The sequence below is a fragment of the Varanus komodoensis genome, unplaced genomic scaffold, assembly GCF_004798865.1.
Source record: "Varanus komodoensis strain SLA01 unplaced genomic scaffold, ASM479886v1 scaffold24, whole genome shotgun sequence".
Lineage (NCBI taxonomy): Eukaryota > Metazoa > Chordata > Lepidosauria > Squamata > Varanidae > Varanus > Varanus komodoensis.
Window position 1 is genome coordinate 16,697,434 of NW_025335641.1, and position 14,600 is coordinate 16,712,033.

The window sequence follows — 14,600 nt, forward strand, 5'->3', positions numbered from 1 at the left end:
TGAATGCCTCCAATGTGAGAGAGTCCACAACCTCCCTAGGTAAGTGATTCCATTATTATACTGATCTAACAGTCAGGAAGTTCTTCCTGATATTCAGCTGGGACCTGGCTTCCTGTAACTTGAGCCCCTTATTCTGTGTTTGCACTCTGGGATGATTGAGAAGAGATCCTGTCCCTCCTCTTTGTGACAAGCTTTCCTATAACTCTGCAAAGCTAGTGCAGGAACGCAATGAGGCTTCCCAGTAGCTGGCCTTTGATGGCATGCTGCCTCCAAGCATGGAGGTTCAATGAAACCATTCCAGCTAAGTGCAGCCAATATATCTGCTCTTCATTCATCTGTCTAACCCCATTTTGGGCCATTACTGCATCTGGTGGCACCAAATTCTGTTAATTATACACAGGACCTGTCTTGACCCAACTGTTGAACATTCGATGATTCCCAATTCTAAAACTATGTGAAAGGAGGTAAAAAGTTTCTTTCTATTCTTTCCCCACAATGCCATGTCAAATTGTATATGACCCTACCATGGCCTCATCATATATTTTCTCCCTAAATTAAAAAGGATTCAGATTGCAGGGAACAGAGTCACTGAACATTTTCACTGACTAGTGCTATCAGATTATGCACTCTACACAGAGTGGGCAGTAAATGTAAGAACAAAACCCAAAGCTGATGATGTCACATTTGATACTTCATTCTTCCACCACTCACTTCAGTATAACCAGGGAAAGAGGCAATGGAAGAAGTATTCAGCCCTACCTCTCAGGCTCCCATGCCATGCTAATGTAAAGTGGCAGACTAGAACACAAGAACTATAGTTAAGGCATGATCTACCTTTTAGTCGTAATAAATACTTTCTAGAAGCAATGTCAACGGTCCCAAATCTTGGCTTTAACATACAAAAAATTCTTGCAACTGGACTTTCTGACTGGCGAGTAACCCTATACATGCCTATTTGCATTAAGAAAGTATATGAATGCAGCCATTAAGAAAGGATTGTGTCTCACCTTGCCTGTATTTTACTGAGAAAGGCATCCCCTTTAAACCATTTTCCACCAACACATTTGATTGCAGCACATGTTTATGTGTGTTTACTCACTGGGTTCAATGGGCCTTACTCCTTGGTAAGTATCTAGAACTGATGCCCAAATGGATTGATTCATTAAAATGGCCTTTGCGCTTTTTAATTCCAAAGAACCTGTACAAGAACTTTCAGCTTTAGGCACTCCATAAAAAACAAATAGCATTGAGCAAATAACATTCCTTAGCCTTCCACCTAAAGCTACGAAACCTAGGGGCCAGGATAACACCCTGGGTAAGGACCCACAAATGCACTGCCGTGCCAGGGAGGTTCTCCATGTGACCTCTAAATGTGGGAGGGGCACCCAGAGACCAGGGACTTCTGAACAAGTTTTCCATAACTGGACAGTTTCATACCTAAAGGAATGCTGTTCCTGTACCATGAGAGCCATGTTGTGAGTCTGTCCATGGCATTGTCTCAATATCACCAATGTGCCCATGATCCCCAAAAGTTTGAGAGTCTGCATTGTAGGTCATTGGTATTTCCATCTTCTGTCTTTGTCAACACCAATCTGGAACAACTCTAACAAGGATTGCATTATTTTAAGGAAGCATATTTCAAAGTTAGTTTTTATGCAATCCACTAGGCACTGATTTAAAAAAACCCTTTAAAACAATACTCATGCTGAATATTTGGCAAAACAAAGCACTGTAATGAAACCAAGGCAAACACCCTAAGTGAAAAGATGTAATGTAAGCCAAGCCACTGCTCAAACATCAAAATTCCAGCCAAATCTAAACCTGGACACAAACCAGTCATGTTCTACTGACCAAGAAATGCATGAATGAAATACTGTATTTAGAACTTTTAACTAGATTGACTTCCGAGCTTTCAGGAGTATAACAGTTCGTGAAGGGCTGCTTCTCTGCCTAATAAACACAGATGGATGGGAAAAGAGCAAAACTGCAGACATCCCAAGAAGCAATGATAAAAAATGGAAAATACTGAGCAACAGAAAATGCATGCGCACATACATACATGAGAGGAGGGAGGGAGGGAGAGAGAGAGAGGGAGTTATTCTATCATGGGAAGTCTTAGATAAATCCTCAAGCAGCCATTCTATCCAGTGTGCGTTTGTACCAAGGACAGAAAAAGCCACATAGAAACCTAAGCATCTGTTCCTTCTGCAGCAGGAGTCAGTAGGAGTGGGAAAATTTGAAGCAAGGAGCAGCCATTAATGTGGCTACTCCTAGGAATGTTTTGAATTAGTGTGTAGAGTGTACTATTATTTCTGTGCTGTTTCCTTTCCTCCACCACCCTGACTCCCCAGAGTCATGATGACCATTCCATATAGCGTGGGAGAAGAGAGGTATTGAAAAAAGCAAAGTAAAGCAAGGGCATGAGAAAAGAGATCTGGAAATAGCCTTGTAACACTTCCCTCTTTTTCATGCATTCAAAAATACCCTGTATTTTGAAAGATAATACAATGTGCTTCTGCTGACATGTTTACTGAGGCTCTGAGCAGTATAAAAGGTTGAAGAGTCAGACATGAAAATTTGACTTTTTTTTTTTCTGGAATTCCCTGATGAAGGACCACTTTGGCCCAAACTGGATTGGGCTGCAGGAAATGTTTCTCTCAGTGTCATTGATCCCTTTATGTCCCCTTCCCACCCCTACCACAGACACCAATTTTTCTTTGCTGAGTAGCCATCATATTTTTCTCAAAACAAAATCCTAGGAATAGTCTTACTCACATGAAATATCTGATGGAATATTAAAATAAAATTAAACCAATATTAAATTAATACTGATTATTAATGCTGATAAGTTTAGCAAAAAATATTTTGAGTGTGTTTCTTCACATTTCCAGTCAAAATGGAAATTGAGGCAATTGTGGAGGTTGTAGTGCTGATGAAAAATATTAGCTCTCAACCTAAAGAAGACAAAAGAATTCTAGCAAGAGTAAGAACACCTGAACGTTATCCTCATCTCTGGGTAGCACCAGAGAAACATAGAAACAGAGTGAGTCAGAAGGCGTCTCCCGGGCCATCTAGACTGACCCCCGGCTCCAGCCAGCTCCACTCATGACATATCTACCATGCGCATGTCCAGCCTATCCTTGAACACCCTCACTGATGGGGCTTCAGATTATATATAGAAGTACTTGACATGAAGAAATAATAGAAATAGAACCAAAGTGCGTTGCTGGTTTGATAACTTCTTTCCAATGGTGGCCAACCAAATGCATCTGGGGAGCTTTCAAGTTAATAGATACTGATAACCCTATCCTCCAAGAATAGACCTGTCCCCACAAGAAGTCAGTCTTCATATACCTCATTATACTCATATATACTAAGAGCAAACTCAATATCTGAGTGTTCCGTATTTAGCCAAAATAATATCAGGGAAGACACATATTAATAGGGCTTGGGAGGACGGCAAACTTTGCACAAGTGCAAAAAAATATTTGGGGGAAAATCCTAAAGGGATTTTAAGTCCCTCCAAAATTCCAATGAGGACAAAACATTCTCGATGGTGACTGAATGTCTGTGGAGGAAGAAATGGAAACCAGGGGATGAAGAAGTCAAATGGAGTATCTTGGAAAAGGTCATGGTGGATTAGGATCCTGAACAATAACATTCCACAAACCAGTTCTACAAAACAACATTACCGGATGTGTTTCTATGAGAATCTTGCAGAACAGAAGACTTTTCTTGTTCATACTGACTATTGACCTAGTTTGGCTCCAAACAGTTTAGCCCAAGACTAAATCTAGTCCATATATTGCCCTGACCCACAGGTACACACGAAAGGGGTCCAACGCTCAGACTGAACACCTGCATGTTCAGGGCCTCTCCTGCTATTATTTCATGGGCAACACCACAGACTCATCCTAGCTGCATGCATTCAATTGTCCCTAAGATTAGCAGCTAAGTTAGAGCTAAAGGTATGTTGGGGATGGGGCACAAATGTGCCCACACATGTTCAGATTTGCACATGAGTAGAACTCTCCACCTGATCAGATCCATGGCAAGGCCGGTTTCCAATCATCTGGGGGTTCTACTCATATGCAAGCGAAAGTGGGTGGAACCCCTTCAGAACTTGCTGCCCAATGCAGCAAGGTGAAGAACATGGAGGATGGAGGGCTTTGGAATGACGATGCTGTCCTAGTTTACAGAGGACAGTTCTCTCTTTGAAGGGCTTTCAGAGGACATTGATCTATCTTGAAGGCATCCTCTATTTGAAGAGCTGTCCCTCTCAAGTTGTATTTAAATAAAAAGAATCCTGAGAAGAGAGAGTATGGATCTTGAAATTGCCCATCAACTACTTTTAGCACCTGGATAATACTGAGCAGGCATGCATGCAGCTGAATGTTATTGTGTTTTTTGCTTAAATTATACTGATTATTTCTAAATTTGCATCTCTCTCTCTCTAAGCCTCATGTCTGCAGGTCCAGTACTTGCAGCAATAGCAATTAAGGAAATGTTTCTTTTCAAAACTTACATTGATTATAAACTGAATATGAGGACTTGGCATTCAAATTATAATACCTTTAGCAAGAGAGGGAGCCTGAATTGCATTTCCTCAGCTAAGACACTGTGATGGGATTACATCTTTGCATTTCTCAGCTTTCATTCACTCAGTTCCACGGAGAATTTCTGTGGATACAACAAAGGTGATAATAATACAATAGATCTTCAACAACCTTATTATGTTTGCAAAAAGCTTTATTCACTACCTGAAAATTACACAGTCCCTATTTTATGTTGTTTACTTCTTAGCTGTCTTCACTGAATTTTATCAGGCACTGACATGTTCCAAAGATTGTTCCTGTAAATATAGTGCAAACCCATTCATGCACTAAGGCTCTGTTTGCACATGACCCAACAAATCGGATCTAGCTCACTGCAATGTCGCAGACATCAGGCAATGACATGCACAAGCCATTCTGCAAACTCCAGTATTCAACTCCCAACTGTATGGAACACGAAATCTAAGCAAGCTTGGGCAAAAGAGAAAAGCCACATTTTTGACAGTCATTATATTCACAATACATTATTCGAATACCAAGCAAACAAGATTTCTTTAAACAAAGTGCACTAGAAGAGTTCAAATGGTTTTTATGTCAGTAAGCATAAAATATATAACCAAGCATCACCCACCCTGTATACACCACAACCAGGAGAAGGAACAGCATGTTTTTCTTTAGCCTGTACATAATTGTAGGGCTCTTTGTAACCTGTCTGACAGCCTTTCCAGACTTTAACAGGAAAATCGCATCTGAAATGCCACTTCGGATTTTAATTTGATATGGTGAGATGACGTAGAGCCTACAGTTCTCCAAGGATTTAAACAAGCTTGGGGGTTGATCCAAATGAGGGCAAAGGCAGTGGGAGCTTTTAGTCTATCAGATCCCCATTATCTAAAATAACAGCAGAACACTTTATGGGTTTTTTTCCCAAGGAAAATAGGACCAAAAATAAAAATAAAATTAAAAATTCAATGGCTGTATGTTCCTAGTAGATTGAAAAATAATAATCACACACAGACACACAGATGCACACATATAAGATATGCTTTCCTTTCTAGCTTGTTCTGGATGAACTAGAATTACAAGGGCAAAGCAATCCTGTTTATCTCTGTTGATTTTCCATCATGGATTAGAAGAGCAGATGGGCTGAATTCTAGACATCAATTAACAAACTTCCCTCTGAGACAGCTAACCAGTTCAGGTCACAGAAAACTTGCAAAAGCAGAAGGATGGTAATTTGTGTTGTAACCTGAATGTAGGCCTCTGCTTTTGGATGTCAAATTAGCTTAAGAGGCGCATTATTTAATGTTCCATTTCCTTCCTTGGATGGCTCTCTGGCCTGTGTAGTACCATTCTTGAGAATGAATAAGCCAGTGCTGTCCAACTGGTTGCCCCTGGACTGTTGTTAAACTATAGTTCCCATCATTCCCTAGATAGCTCAGCCATTGACAGTACTAGAAGGGGACTTGTATTGAATGCATTCGGAAGATGCTATGTTGGCAACGCTTAGACTGGCTCAGGACAAACCCAGGGCCTTCTGGAAAACTGGCTTGGATGTGGCTGTCACAAATAATCACCATGGGAAAAGATGAAATAATGCACTTTCCACAAATGAATATTCTCTGCAAGGAAGAGGACTATTGTTCTAATTGGTTTTGTACAATAAACTAAAACACTGTTGCAAATCTCAGGATTTGCAGAATCCCAAAATTATTTTGTTTACAGGAGAACAGAATTATCTTTGTATAACTTAATACTAGTTTTTGAGGCTACAATATGATGTTTAATTTTGTTATGATTACATATATTTTCCAAAAAATATTTTTTATATAATGTTGTTCTTGCTGCTGTTGATATTTATATTCACCATTTTCCCTCTTTCAAGGAACCCAAGGTGGCTTGCTTAGTCCTCCTCTTCTCCATTTTATCCATGTTGAGGAGGAGGAGAAGGAGGGTAGTACCCTGCCCAGATGAGCTTACAGTCTAAGGATGCAATCCTATGCAAGATGACACACAAAAATCCTACAGTTCCCAATGTTTCTCAAACATTATGGCTTGCTGGAGAATGCTGAGAAATGTAAGGATTGTCTGTCTCGACATGCATGGAATTTTGCCTTAAATTGCCACACAGGGGGAGTCAACATGGAGAAAGAAGGACAGGCAGGAGAGGCAAGCTTAAAGAGTGACAGATCCTCAGTATATCTATGCATACTAAGTAATGGGTGGTGTTGCTTCTTTATGGAAAATAAAGTATATGGAGCACAATGCATGCATGCAGCATATATATATATATATATATATAGAGAGAGAGAGAGAGAGAGAGAGAGAGAGAGAGAGAGAGAGAGAGAGAGAGAAACACAGAGAGACACACAGAGAAAGTGACAATTAAGTTCTGCATCACACTGTTTTATTTCACTGGGATTCTCATACCAGATAGTATTAGAAATGTGAAATGAAAAATTAATAGAGCTTGGTTCTAACGTTTCCTTTGTGTGCTTTCAAAATAACAGAATCTACTCCTTACAATATGAAGTGAGATCATTTTGAGCAGGAAGAATCCTCTGAACTGATATGAGCGAATCAAAGTCAAAACAAGGAATTTTGGACTCCATTAAGATAACTGTAGAAAGTCTGTTTCTATAACTCAGTTCCAAAGAAGCACTAAGTACCTTTTCCTGGATTGTACCAGACTGCAGACTGTGGCAAGAGCTGCATCTTTGCTCTGTTTTGTTTTGTGGACATTAAATTCTTGCTTGTTCCACTAGTCAAAAAATCAAGTAAACCTATGTGCGGAAAGATAAGTTCCTCATTAAGCAATCTGAACATTTTCCTATTGCATCTTTGTGAATATCTATATAGAATTTATAGTTACTTTATTCTTTAGAAACACAGTTGTTTCCTGTTTCCTATCTGTCTTGCCCAAATGCTAATAAACAAGGTTTCCAGGATTCAAAAAGATTTTTGAGGCTTTTAAATACTCTCTTATTTAAAATGGCAACCCCCTTTTGATGGAAATGTCCTTTTTTTAGACCTCTACAGTACCATTTTTCATGTGAGATGTTCCTCATTTGGAACCCTGCGGGTTTTCAATGCACAATTATTTACAGTAGCTTCAGTGTTATTCCTCTCGATAATGCACTCGACTGCTGACAGGGGATGGCATGAAAGATTTTGAGAGGCCAATTTGGGTCCTAAAATGTCTGGAAGCATTAGCATTACAATGCTAAGCCTTGACAATGTCTGAAGACAAAATAATCCAATAAGCCATTCACTCTGAAAGATGAAGTAGGCAACTGCTTTGGAAGGAGAGAGCTGACCCTGTTCTACAGAGCAGCACAACATGCAGGCTTTTCAACTTTTATTTTCTTAACTTCTGACTCAAAGTGATTGTTAGCATCAAACTTAACCATATCTAAGGGAAATATCAAGAAACTGGGTGGTGGGAGGGATCCTGACAACCAACCAACAGTGAATCTCTTCCAGCATTTAACAGTGCTGGTTAAATCTATAAAAATATTAAATTAAAGGCCGGGGAAGCAAACCCCTCAAACTTTGAAAGATCTGATCAAAGGAGAACATCTTTCCTTGCATTCTGAAAATCAAAAGACTGTCAGCAACCCAGCTTGTGACACCTGTTTCTAGACCAGCTTCAGCAGAGGTGACACAAGAGCAGGCCACTGCCACTGGACCAAGAATTTTCATAGTGGAAGGTGGTGAGAGCTACACTCAGCAGTTCCAGCGTCAATGGGGCAGCATATCCGCTCCAGGCTTTAGCCCAATTTTAAGGAACTGTCCTTGGTGCTGAATCCAATCCCCCTCCAAATGGCTTCAGTCCCACAGGTAGTTCTTTTAAAGTTCAAACTAAGACTCAGAGCTGAGACACCACTAAACAAATGCCAGATCCACTCCCATCACCTTTCATCATTGGCTATGTTAGCTAGGGATGATGGAAATTGCAGTCCAACAACAACTAGAAAGCCACAAGTCACCCACCCTTCCTCTAGTTCCATGTCATGTAGGAGATTTTATGCCAGTATTTTAAAGATATAAACTCTTTACAATAAACCCTCCTAAAAACACAGAATTTCTCTCTACAGCCCTGCAATTCCCAAACAAAAACTCCTAAGAGGGTAGTATGCCACACTCCAATTCTGCCACTGGGCTCAAAACTGAAACACTATCTCTGATTTCTGGAACATAGATACATTCTAAGCTTCTGGATATATTTTATAGGCATTTTATTTCAGCTAAATCATTGAAAAATGTTAGTACAACAAAAACTGTCTTATAAATTAAGCATCCCTATCTCTATGAACCAAATAGATCAGGAAATCAACTGCAGTCTCCTGATCCAAAATGAAGAGCATCGCTTGTTCTTAATCCTCTCCTTTATAAAATATGCTTACAAAGCAGCATTGGAGAGACCTTAATTTAATACCTCCAGATGGATTCCCCCACCCCATACAGAGACATAGCAGCTGAGTACAGAATTTGCCCTTCAGTCTTGGAAAGAGATACAGACCCAACGTCATGAGAAGATTTTTCATCAAGGAGCCACACAGTACAGTAGATCTGTTAACCTGCCGAGTGCATACCGTTGCATGTGTACTCCTGATGAAAGAGCCATGTCGAGTACCCTGTTGCAATCAATAGCAAAACAGTCACTGATTTTAAAGAACAATAGCTGTAATAGGAAGAGAGTACCACCCTACTTAATAGTGTTGTTATAACATTAATGGAAACATGGTGCTTCAGCCATTTGATACATTTGATCGCACACTAGAGATATTCACGGTGAAACTAGACAGTCACCTGAGTGGAAAGTGTAAATTAGTCTGTTTTTACTAATTCCATGACCCCTTCCAACTCTACTATTTTATGATGAAATACAGAGTTTTAATCCCAGGTACAACCATGACAATGACAGTTGCTTTCTTTACATGCTCATTCCCCCTCCTCCCCATTCGAGTCCTTTTTCACACCAAAATCCATACCTGAAAGCACAATCCTATGCATGTTTACACAGAAGAAAGGCCTACAATTCCCAGCATGACCCAGCCAGTCATTTTAATATCTCCAGCCCTTCCTTTGCTATATAATGATAACCCAACTCACAATCCATCTTTTCCTACCTATTTCATTTTTTCCAGTCCATGTCCTTGCCTCCACAATTCTGGGTGTGGACTCTGAACTGGGCCGAGAACATATTTGTGCTAGAAATGCTGTATAGATTTGTAATTCTAGCAATGCTTGATAGATTTCTATTCCTAGCAATCTGGTGCTTTTTAGGTCTCCATATACTCCAGAATACATGCTGTTGTGAGTGCAATTTTGTCTTTTTCTCTGTGTCTTACCATCATATCTGGATGCTCTGTTAAGTGCCAAAACTCTGGTTCTACTATTTCTGATATCAGTAGGTTATAGGGGAAAGTGGGAAATAGCACTCATTGAAAGAAAGTGAAACTGTTTAAAGTAAATATTTGATAGAGAATCCATTAGTAGTAGCACACTGTAGACCTCATTCAGGCTCTTGCTTTTCGGGAAACAATATATTGATTAGCATTTATGAGTAGGTGCATTTCTAATTGCCAGTACTTAATAAGAAGCCATGTTGGATGTCTGCCACTAGATATGATGCAATGAAACAGGGTTTTTCTTTTCTTTCTTTGTATCTCTAGTTGCAAGACATCTTTGACTGAAGGACACCCAAAATAAAAGTAAGGAGAACTGTTTGTTTTTAGAACATCCTCATCCAATGGCATTTCAGAAATATCACAAAATCATTTCGTAGTGCTACTTGCACATTTTTCTAGTTTGTGAGAAGAATGGATGCAGAGTTTCCTTTCTGCTAATGGAAGGGTTCATTCTAATGGCAGAGGGGAAATTCAGTAGAAGCTCAGCACTGGAGAAAGGAGCCCAAGTTGCCAATTTCTCCTTCTGCCCTGCACCATCCAGCTTCATCTTACATATTGTTCTGGTTCTCCAGCCCTTCCGAATCAGAATGCAGGCGCTTCAGAGAAAGGGGGAACCAGCAAAGTCAAAGTTACCCCCTTTCATCACTCCAGATCAGAACAATCCATGAGTGACTCACAAGACAAAATTTTACTCTCACTTTGTATCATGAAGCAGCACCGAGAAGAGCTGCAGCAGATCTTTCTAGGAGAAATTGATGGCTCACAAAAATAGCATTGATGTTAAAGTTTAGTTCATGTTCTTTGCATAAGCTATGGCATAAAACATAATTGTTAGAGATGAATAGAAGGTCTCATTCAGTATTTCAAGATGCCTTCATGGAGTTCTCTCTCATAGCTGCAGACAAACCAGAGGAAAATAAATAACTTAGATCAGCTATCCTTAGAATTTCTAAACAAAATGTGCCTATTTCAAGGCAGAAATGAAAAGAAAGTTCATAACAACTAGATTGAAAACACTAAAGAATTAAAATGAAGGTTGGTTTTGCCATCGTTCTTGTTTTTATTGAGCTCTCTCTAAACCCGAAGTGAAAGTTGGCTTATGATTCAATTATGGGTTTGGTTAACTGTAATTCCCTTTATATTTAAAGACGGAAACTTATTTTCAGGTTGGATGGCTTTTACTGTAGATTAAGAAAAACCACAAAGAAAGAAGAAGGAAAAAAAGACTCTCCCTGTGAACTAAAGCAGAATTTATTTCTCTCTACAGGAAAATTTGCTATCTCAAAATCTGAAGCAAATGGCTAAACATTGAAAAGGAAACTTACAGCACCTAAAGGTGCAGAGTGCATTGAAATAGAAAGCAAATACATATAATTTATTATTTTAACCTGGCAGGTATTCACAGCATTTTCAAGTGAATTGGGAACTTATATAAATTTGATACTAAGCATATTGAATAGGGTGTAAACCCCATTGAATTCAGTGTAACTTATTTTTTAGAAACCATGCTTAGCATTGCACTGGTTCGCAATGCTAAGTTTTGCTTGTTGGGCAAAACTTATTTCTTCATTAAGGGTGCAATTCTATGCACGCTTAGAAAGAAAAACCTACAACTTCCAGTGCAGCTGACTGGGGCATACTGGGATATAAACACATATGCATTTTTTCTGTGTAACTTGCATATCTTTGCACCCTTGGTATATTTAAAATGCATTTTTGACAGGACACCTCAGAGTGGCTCATAATATCTATAATATATAACAAATGCCACAAAGTCCACATGCTCAAAAGACTAAGCTGAATAACACAGTCAGCTTCACTAAAGCAAGAAACAGCTTCTGATGTTCTTTTCCACAGGCAGTGGAAATCAGTTGGCTCTCTCTGTTGGACTGGTAGCCCAAGTGGAAGTGGCCATGAATACTTGCTTTCTGCACTCCTGTCCTCCTCACTCCTTCTTCAGGCTTTCATTATTATTTGCCCCATCACTTTTACCAACTGCCATATTGATTTCATTCGCACTGGCTTCTTTAGGTAGCAGGTAAAAGTTTTCATACAATGGGCTTGCAACTGTATTAGATTTTTAGCTGTACTTCCTGCATTTTACAGTGTCTTTTCTTTTAGAGGTTTCATATGTTTTTTTTGGATTTCTTTGCCTTTGCTGTTGTGGTTTCAGTTGTGTCTATTCTTGGAAGTTAGTGTAAGTCTCTCAGGGCTCGTTTAGGCAAAAAAGCACCCTATAACTCCCAGTCTTCCCCAGCCAGGCAAAGATTGTAGGATCTTTTTCTGTCTAAATATGCACAGGATTGTACCTTCAGATATCTTATAATAATACTAATACTACTAATAATAATTATATCCCAACATTTTTCCTCTTGCAGGGATCCCAAAGTGGCTTACAAGGTTCTTCCACTTTATCCTCACAAGACTCTTGTGAGGTAGTTTAGATTGAGAGTGAGTGACTAAGTCACCCAATGCGCTTCGTGGCCAAGTGGGGACTAGACAGATCTCCCATGCCACAGTAAAGATCATGCCACTTTAGTCTTTAAAATGTGCAAACCCCGGCAATGCCTTCCTGCTAACATCACTTTTGATCATTTTAAAACTCATTTAACATTTTCACAAGTTATAAAATCTTTATAAATATGATAAACCAGCCTTCCCCAGTTTTGTTCCTTACAAATGTTTTGCACTGCTGCTCCTAGCATTACTGCTTGTTGTTTATGTGTGATTAGAAGTGGCGGCCCAAACCGTCACATGCAATTATAGTTAGGGCACATTTTTCAGTGGAAATGTCTTTAAAAGAAAGCATTGCCATGTCATAAATTTTTAAAGCCAAAAGTCACTAGCCCACCAAAGATGCTGAGACTTTTATGGCCCTCCAGATCAGAAAATTCTCTCTCCACTTTTGCATGTGTAGAAGGGTGGAAAGGAAAGAATTTGGGTTCAAGCTTTAATTTAGATCACCTGGAAAAGAGAGGTCAGCTTCTATAACTTATTTCAATTAATTTTTCTGGTCATTGAATTCATGTATTGCCTGAAGGAGCAGGAAGTGTGTGTGTATAAGTGTTAGGGTGGCCAGGTGTCCTGTCGGTCTGTCTCTCTATCTTTTAGAAGGGATAGTCATCTATTTCAAAGGCTATCAGCACTGCCTTCAAAAGGTGCTTGAAGGGCTGTTCAGAATAAAGAGATAAAACCAACTGAATGAAGAGCTGGGCCTTGAAGAGCAAGTCGCACACACCTCTTGGACACTATCTCCTAAACTGGAGTGAGATGTGCTTCATTTCCATCTCAGTTATACTGATTATGTATACATGTGTATCTATACCTACAAATTAGCATATCACTCTGTGTTCTTTTTGTCTTCTTTTCTGCTGATTCAGAAGGAGCCGCTCTAGAGTTTTTGCAGGTACGACAAGGTGATTTATACGAAATCCTGGAGTTCCAGAAGCAGAGAGGCCATCTGTCTGTATCTGATTTTTAATAAATCCATCCTAAGTAAATGAAGTAGTCTATACATGTAAAACACTTCCTCAACACACGAAGTTAGCCTTTCCTGAAGTAACAAGTGTGTCGCAGGCCCAGCCATTTATTTATTTATTAGATTTATATCCTGCTATAAATTAAATTATATATTTAATTTATATATTAGATTATTCATTAGATTTATATCTAAAACAACTCAAAGTGGCATATACATAATTTTCTTCCACATGCTCTCAATCTTATCCCCACAACAACCACCCTGTGAGGTAGGTTAGGTTGAGAGTCCGTGACTGGCCCAAAGTCACCCAGTTGGCTCCATGACTGAACTCTCAGGGACTAGAACTGAGATTTTCTGAGTTGCAGGTCCACACTCTTAACAACTACACTACATTTTACTTATTGCTCTGAGTTAATTAAAATTGGCTTTCTTAAAATCTGGCTACATTTGACTTTTGCTTCCTTTATAATCAAGAATCCATTGTATTTTCACCCAGAGTTCCTGTAGCTGCCACTTTGTCCACTAGGTCTTCCCCTCTTGGTTTCTATCAAGTCAGGGATAGCTGTTCTTAACCCCACTTTCAGTAGGAGGAAGTTATCAGTAACACATGTTAGGAATATCCTGGAAGGGCCGTGTTCGGCAGAATTTGTCTCCTAACAGATAATGGGGAAACTGAAGTCCCCTTTAACAACAACATCATGTCTCCTTGAAACACTGGCAGTTTGCTTTTAAAAAGTTTCATCCTTTTCTTCTCTTTGACAGGATGCTTGGTAATAGATTATAGCCACTGGGTTCCTTTTATTCCTTGCTCCATTTATATTATTCCAGATGCTCCTGATGGCACTTCTAAGCTCATTCTTCAATATGTCTGTGTAGAGATATGTATTTTTATCATGAAGTATCACTGAACCTCCCTTTCTTCTTTTCTTCCTAAACAGGGTCTATCCTTCACTTGTTGAATTCCAGTCATGGGAGTCATCCCACCAAGATTCGATTACGCCTATCAGTTCAAATTCACCTTCTGTATGAGGAGTTCAGGTTCATCCGGTTTGTTCCCATTAGTACATAGACAGTGAATACCATGTGCTTTGTATTCTAGCTTTCTTCCTATACTTTTGGAAGACTGCTCTTGGGTACTGTTAGAGTTGCTCT